The sequence below is a fragment of the Magnolia sinica genome, chromosome 9, assembly GCF_029962835.1.
Source record: "Magnolia sinica isolate HGM2019 chromosome 9, MsV1, whole genome shotgun sequence".
NCBI lineage: Eukaryota > Viridiplantae > Streptophyta > Magnoliopsida > Magnoliales > Magnoliaceae > Magnolia > Magnolia sinica.
The window spans coordinates 28,876,612-28,884,273 of NC_080581.1; the positions used below are offsets into that span (position 1 = coordinate 28,876,612).

The 7,662-nt window shown below is 38.2% G+C and overlaps 1 long non-coding RNA gene across 1 annotated transcript; it reads right to left on the bottom strand.

Annotated features, from left to right (window-relative positions):
- Window positions 1-5,903: 5,903 nt before the first annotated feature.
- LOC131254785 (uncharacterized) lies at window positions 5,904-7,231 on the bottom strand. The gene is made up of 2 exons (XR_009175874.1): window positions 7,039-7,231; window positions 5,904-6,192 (listed from the first exon to the last, which is right to left on the bottom strand). It is a non-coding gene; the product is annotated as an uncharacterized LOC131254785 (long non-coding RNA).
- Window positions 7,232-7,662: the final 431 nt, after the last annotated feature.

Here is a 7,662-nt window from a genome sequence, read left to right on the forward strand (position 1 = left end):
ATGTAGTGGAAAGGCATAATCTCACCCTAAAGGACATGGTGTGGTTTATGATTAGTAATTCAACATTACTAGAATCTTTATGAGGTGATGCGTTGAAAACAATGTGCATATCTTAAATAGAGTTCTAAGTAAAACTATAATGAAAACTTCATATAAATTGTGGATAGAGCAAAAGGCTAGTTTTTAATGCTTTCATGTATGGGGTTGTCCTGCAAAAGCCAAACCGTATAACCCGCATGAAAGAAAGCTTAACCATAGAACGGTTAGTTGCCTCTTTATTGTATATCCAGAACGATCCAAAGGATTTAGATTTTATTATTCATCCTATTCCATGAGAGTCATTGAGACTATGAATTCTAGGTTTACTGAGAATATTGAAGATAGTGAGAGCATGAACTTAAGAAACATTATGTTTGAGGAAGAGCGGATTGTGATTCCCACCACAATCGTTTAGAGTAACGTGGTCATACGTCCAATAACAAACTCTGGGATCCTTATCCATTGATGAGGAAATAGAAAACCCACTTTAAAATTTTGAGCCTTTAAGACGATCACATAGAGAGAGAAGATCTGTGATTATAAACACTTACATCATCTATTTGTAGGAGCATAAATTTGACATTGGAGCTAAAAATGATATCGTATCTTTTTCACTAGTAAAAAAAAGTGTGAATTCTTGTCATTGATTTTGTGTCATGAAGGATGAATTGAAATCCATGAGGGATAACAAAGCCCACGACCTTGTTAAATTTTCTAAATGGATTAGGGCGATTGGTTGTAAGTGGTATTCATCCAAGGGCAATATCAACATGTACAAAGCCAGACTAGTTACAAAGAGTTTCAGTTAGTGTGAGGGCATTGACTTTAAGGAGACTTTCTCATCTATGTCCAAGTGTTTTGACAAGAAAAAATGCATTTGATTTGGAAGGATTATTCAATAATAACAAATAAAGAATGAAAGAACAATGATCACAAAATATTTTATTCATTTTACATCCTCGTATTTTCCTTGATTCTGAAAACAGAGTCCAATGAATCAACACAATGAATGAGGGAAGAAGCAATTCAATGGCAATTTCAACAGCATTTTGGCACTTTAGATGTTTATCACAAAGACAAATGAGTTGTACAGACTTGAGGTCCTTGGTTTGGTTGCATGACAGACGTTGATCGTCTTTCCACCCTCTCTCTCCTTTGATTTCTCCTCTTCATTCTGAATTCTTCTCTCCTCGCAAATGAAACAGTTGTGCAGATAGACTTTTCCTTCTTTTAGAGCTCTCTCCGTGTTTCACATTTTCCTCCCTTTCCCTTTATGAATTCAGTGACTAGTGCACTCGATCAAGGAAGGGGAATTTGGGCAAGAATAATGGTGCACAATAGAGGAAAAGCTAGAGACTGTACAGACTTGAGTTGTGCGGGTGCACAACTGGGGAAAAGCTGGAGATTACGTGGACTTGAGTTGTGCGGGTGTGCAATTGGGGAAAATCTGGAGATAGTACAAACTTGAGTTGTGCGGGTGCACAATTGGGGAAAAGCTGGAGACAGTATAGACTTGTGTTGTGCTGGTGCACAACTGGGGAAAAGTTGGAGACAGTATAGACTTGCATTTTGCCAGATTTTCTATTGTGTCGATTTTCCATTGTGCTCTACTTTCCTCTTACTCTAGGAGCTCCTTGAGCTTCTCTAACTTCCGTCCTCTCCAAATGAGGATGGGAGAGGGGTATTTATAGACCTTTCACACGTGTGAGGGCTATTTCCGCACAATAGGGAGTGCACAACTGAACTTCAGGCAGTGGGTGCACAACTGAAGTATATGCAGGGAGCGCACAACTAATGTACAAGCAGGGGCATACAACAAGTGTAAGCAGGGGCATACAGTAGGTTTCTTCAGCAGGAGGGGTGCACAATAGATCTTCAACAAGAGGGGCGCACAACAGGTCTTCAGCAGGAGGGACACACAACAGGAGTCTCAGGTGGGGCGCACAACTCAAGTGAAGGTGGAGGGCGCACAACTCTGGGCACATAATAGGTCTTCAGGACTTCATGCAGGAAGCTCTCAACTCTGGATGCACAACTTTGGGAAGGATCTAAGGAGAGAGATTATGCGCAATGGAAATGATAGACTAGGGTGCTAACTCGTGCAATAGCAAGAGCAATCTGAGGAATTGACCCATGCAATGGAATTTCCCTACTAATGCAATGGACATGCAATGAGACTTCCAGAGAAAGAAAGAATATTTTATGTGCCCCAATACCAAAAAAGACTCATTTAGGATCATTATGGCTCTTGTGGCTCATATGGATTTAAAGTTACATCAAATGGATGTAAAAACTGCATTCCTTAATGAAGATCTAAGTGAGAACATATATATGTTGCAGACAGAAGGTTTTTAAGCAAAAGGCTCAGAACATCTAATCTGCAAGCTTAATAAGTACATTTATAGGTTGAAACACAAATCATGACAGTGGTACCTAAAGTTTCATGAACTTGTTTCCTTATATGGTTTCATTGAAAACATTACGGATGAGTGTATATATCTGAAAGTTAGTGGAAGTAAGTTTATTATTTTAGTATTGTATGTTGATAGCATTTTGTTGGCCAGTACTGATATTGGACTATTGCACGAGACTAAGAAATTTCTATCTCAAAACTTCGAGATGAAAGATCTTAGTGATGCATCATTTCTGATTGGCATTCATATTAGCCAGGATAGATCGCGTGGACTATTTGGCCTATTGCAAAGGGCTTATATTGATAGAGTTCTCGAAAGGTTTAACATGCAAGGTTGTCCTCCTAGCCAAGCACCTATTATAAAAGGTGATAGGTTTGGCCAATTTCAGTATCCTAAGAATTACTTAGAAAAGGACAAGATGAAAGATATTCCGTATGCATCAGTAGGAGGGAGCATCATGATTGCTTAGGTCTATATGCATCAGATATTGCTTTTGTGGTTGGAATGTTGGGCAGGTACCTTAACAATCTATTGACGAACCATTGGATAGTTGTTAAGAAAGTATTGGGTTATCTGTAAAGGACAAAGGACTTCGCACTCACGTATAGGAGATCCGACCATTTGTAGCTGGTTGGATATACATATGTAAATTTTATGGCTGTCTTCATAGTAAGAAGTCCACCTCATGTTATGTATAAATGATGGGTAGTGGATTTGTAAGATCCATGTCCTTTGTAACACCGTTCATGTGCACACGTGTCCCAACTTGCACCATTAATAGACCATACACTGCACCCAAGCGCACCTAGAAACCCCACCCGAGTGATTTTTCTTGGATAACCTTGAAACCTTTGTCATGTGGATCGCATCGTCGCTGCAATCGCCATGGCGAAAACTGTGTGTCAATCCAATTCTCCATTAGTGAGATATGACCCATCGAATCCATGACCAAATTATGTATACTATAACATGATAAACATTTATTGTGCTAGGCACATTGGACTTGGGCCGATCTGGGCCTAAAACCACTATAATGGTTATATGTCAAATAACCATTATAGTGCCCTAGGAGGTTTTAATGGTGGACATTCAATCACTACTATTTTCCCATTTTCGCATTGTGTGGTCTATTTGAGATTTAGATCAACCTCATTTTTGAGATCAAACCCTAAAATTATCTTTCAAAATGGTTGGACAGCGTGGATAAAATAGATACATCATGGTGGGCTCCACATAGCATTGACCACTAGCCACCTGGCTGGTGGGGTTACCAGGAAACCGACATTTAGTATGTATTGAACTTGTACGAGTCGGACACGGATTGTGTCCTACCCTGCCCGTCTCCAGCTGGCAATGAGGATAAACTTTAAGTGGCGACCGTGATGTATGGATCTCATCCACACCATCCATCCATTTTTTCGTATCATTTTAGGGGATAAGACAAACAATTAGGCAAATCTAAGGCTCAAGTGGACCATACCATAGGAAGTAATAGTGATAATGATTCTCACTGTTAAAACTTTTCTAGGCACGGTGACCACTCAAAGCTACTGAAATAGGTAGAGGTAGGACGTAATCCGAGTTTTAGGTCCAAAGCAACGAAATCAGATTGCGTACTGAGTTACCCAATACGCTTTTATTGTACTAAGTAAACTCAGTTGGGCTTATTGTGAATGTTTGTGGATAATCCACTCCGTCCATCCATTTTTTCATCTCATTTTAGTGGTTGAGCCAAAAATTGAAGCATGCCCAAAGCTTAAGTGTACCACATAACAGGAAACACTGGGAATAACAACTTACACTGTTGAAACCTTAGTAGGGCCCACAATGATGTTTATTTGTCATCCAACCTGTTCATAATATCACACAGAAATGGATGAAGGGAAAACACAATTAACAGATTGATCCAAAACTTCTATGGCCCCTAAGAAATTTTCAACAGTTGAATTTCAATTCACACTGTTTCCCGTGGTGAGGTCCACTTGAGATTTGGATATACTTCATTTTTGGTATGTAGCCCCTAAATTATTTGTTAAAATGGATGGATGGAGTGGATAAAATACGTAAATCATAGTGGACCCAACAGATATTGCCCGGTACACTTAGCGTGCTGAGTTACTCAGTACGCAATCCGCGCCCCAAAGCAACAGGTGGATCTAGAAGTTCTTCCTACATATTTTGAAATGTTTGGGGAAGATCTGGTGGTGTAGATATTAAATCTAACGTATTCTAACCATCAATGCTATTCATTTTTTATTTGGACCATTTCACCATCTTATTAAAGTTTGGTTCGAACCATTTCACCATCAAAAGCAGGGAAAACTATTTTGATAACAATCAATTAATACATCTTTATTTTATAGGTAATGTGAACAGATTGCTATATCATGCTCTGGTTCCATGGGCTACACCATACCATCCCAGGATCCTCAGGGCAGAGGCGATTGGCACTGAGAAGTTTAAAACCATGGGGGTGGAGATAGGGCATGGTTTCTCCACCACAAAACTTGCTTTTTAAAGCGGTGGAAACAGCATAGCTTTTGTCCATAGACTTAGGCCTGTTTGTTAACACTGAATTTTTGCACTTAACTTGGAATTGGGAAAATGTTCCACATTTAGTGGTGTTTGTTAATGCATCATTAACGTGAAACAAGGAAAGCGCTAAGTGGTTTTTCACTGAATTCTTTCATGATAGGAGTATGGCTTAATGGTGAATGTAGAATGCGCTAAGTGAATTTTTCATTAAACAAAAATTTTTGCTTCCCAAATTACCCCTTTTCAAGTTACTACGGCAATATTATTTCTTTAAATTGTTTGCGCAATACAAAATCAACTTGTAACATGTGAAACTTATTTATGCTCTGCCATAATGTATGTGTTTCATCAATTCCATTCATCTATTTTTAAAGATCATTTTAGGGCTTCATACCAAAAATGAGAGGAATATAAATCTCAGGTGTACCATACCATAAGAAAACAATAGTGATTAGATACCCACCATTAAAATTCTCCTAAGGCCCAATGTACTGTTTATTTGACATCCAATTTGTTGATTAGGTCATATAGATGTAGATGAATGGAAAAAACAAAGATCAGCTTGATCCAAAACTTTTATGGCCCCCAAACAGCTTTTAATGGTCGATGTTCATTCAACATTGTTTTCCCGTAATGTGGTCCACTTGAGATTGGGATATACTTCATTTTTGCTCGAATACCATAAAATGATATAAAAACATAGATGGACGGCATGGATGAAACACATACATCATGGTGGGGCCAACATAGCACCGACCATCAGCCATTGGTTGGTGGCAGCGAAGTAGCCAATCTGTTTCCGCGGACGCGGATTAGATACTAACAGGTTGTGTCATGCCCCAAAATTCGGGTACCTGAATAGGGTGTCCAGGACCCGAATTCCAGACCCATGACCTATATAAAAAAACTAAAAATAAAAATAAAGTATGACAATTTCATATGCATTTCATTTTCTCCCACCATAGCCCAACACTTTAAAATCCAAACACAAACTAAAATAACTAATTACATAATTTGTTATTACATTGATGCATAAATATTTAACTTAACTTGAAGTAAGAAAATCAAGCCAAACATTACTATATTCAGAGTTCTAAAATAAAATAAAATTTATCCTATGTAGAATGACATTCCACGTGCATCTAACCACATTCCATGCTCCACTACTAATAGTAGTACCCTGCATCTTCAAAATATTCATAACCTGAAACAGTTAAAACATAATGAGTTGACAACTCAATAGGATCACATCAATCCCGAGTTGAAAATCTCACAAATATTACCAAATTTAATCTTGACATATTAATTCAAAATAAGACGAACATTGTATGTAAAATCATAGTAAATAATTTGACACTCATGAATATGGAATGAATAAATTGTTTTACATAGCTTTTCTAAAGATGTTAAGATTTGGATTGGGCAAAACACTCATGTATGTTGATCCTTTTAGGGAATGACCCACGGTAGAGCATTGGTGTTGATCCTTTCAGGGTATGACCCTTGGCAGAGCATCACTATAACCTTTTAGGGACAAAAGCCCAGGGCAGTGCACCCATGTGTACTGATCCTTTTAGGGAATCACCCAGGGCAGAGCACCCATGCCGATCCTTTTGGGAATGACCCTGGCCAGAGCATCGTGTCGTGCTGATCATTTCGAGAATGACCCTAGGCAGAGCACCCATAAGAATCATTGCATAAAAGAATAATTGTTCACATACGATGCATCTAACTTACAAGGAAACATTGTAACAAATAATATCAGATCACCCATAACAAATATTATGGTGATCCTTTTAGGGCAAAGCACCCGTAAGAATCATTCCATTTAAAAAATAATTGTTCACATAATAAATATTCATCATCACCACTAGATAATATCAAATGCAAATGTAAATGCAAATAATAATAATAATAATAATAATATTTGCATTGGTTCAGCAGTCAAATAAAGAATATCCTTCACTAGGGAATTACTTATGAATCTTTCAATGTCTAGATTATATAAGACAATTTCTTATGAATCTTTTAATAGAGATTGATCACCTACTTATTGTAGAAAAATTGTGTGATGGGAGGAAAATAATCTGAAGTAATGTTGATTTCTACATGTACTAGCTTAGATTGATCAACTCTGAACTTGATGTTGAACCCTCACAGATACTCTCCTTTCTCCCGAGCTCTCTTTTTCTTCTCACACATTTTCTCTATGGTTTTTTCTCGATAACATGAGAAATAGGGTATAAAAATGATGTCAGGTGATTTGGTGGGTTCTGAGTTTAGTGGGCGGTTTAGATTGAGGAGTGGGTCCCACCATGATGATGGCAATCATGTGGATGGGTTCCCATCGAAAGTCAGCACGTCACTTTTTTTTTTAGAATGGGCCCCACAGGAATCACATGATAAATCCACACCGTTCATTAATTTTGCCCTTCAAAGTTAGGGCATGAGCCCAAAAATTAAGGTCATCCACAGCTCAGGTGGGCCACACTAAAGGTGACAGTGAGATCCACCGTTAAAAAAAAATGGAGTATTACATTCTACCCACCTTATCAAAATTTCATCCTCGAAATTTATATACCTAAAAGAGGTTAGGATACTTTTCTCGAATTTCTTGTTCTCGCTCCCACGATGCTTCTTCCTCGCTATGGTGACTCCATTGTACCTTCACGAG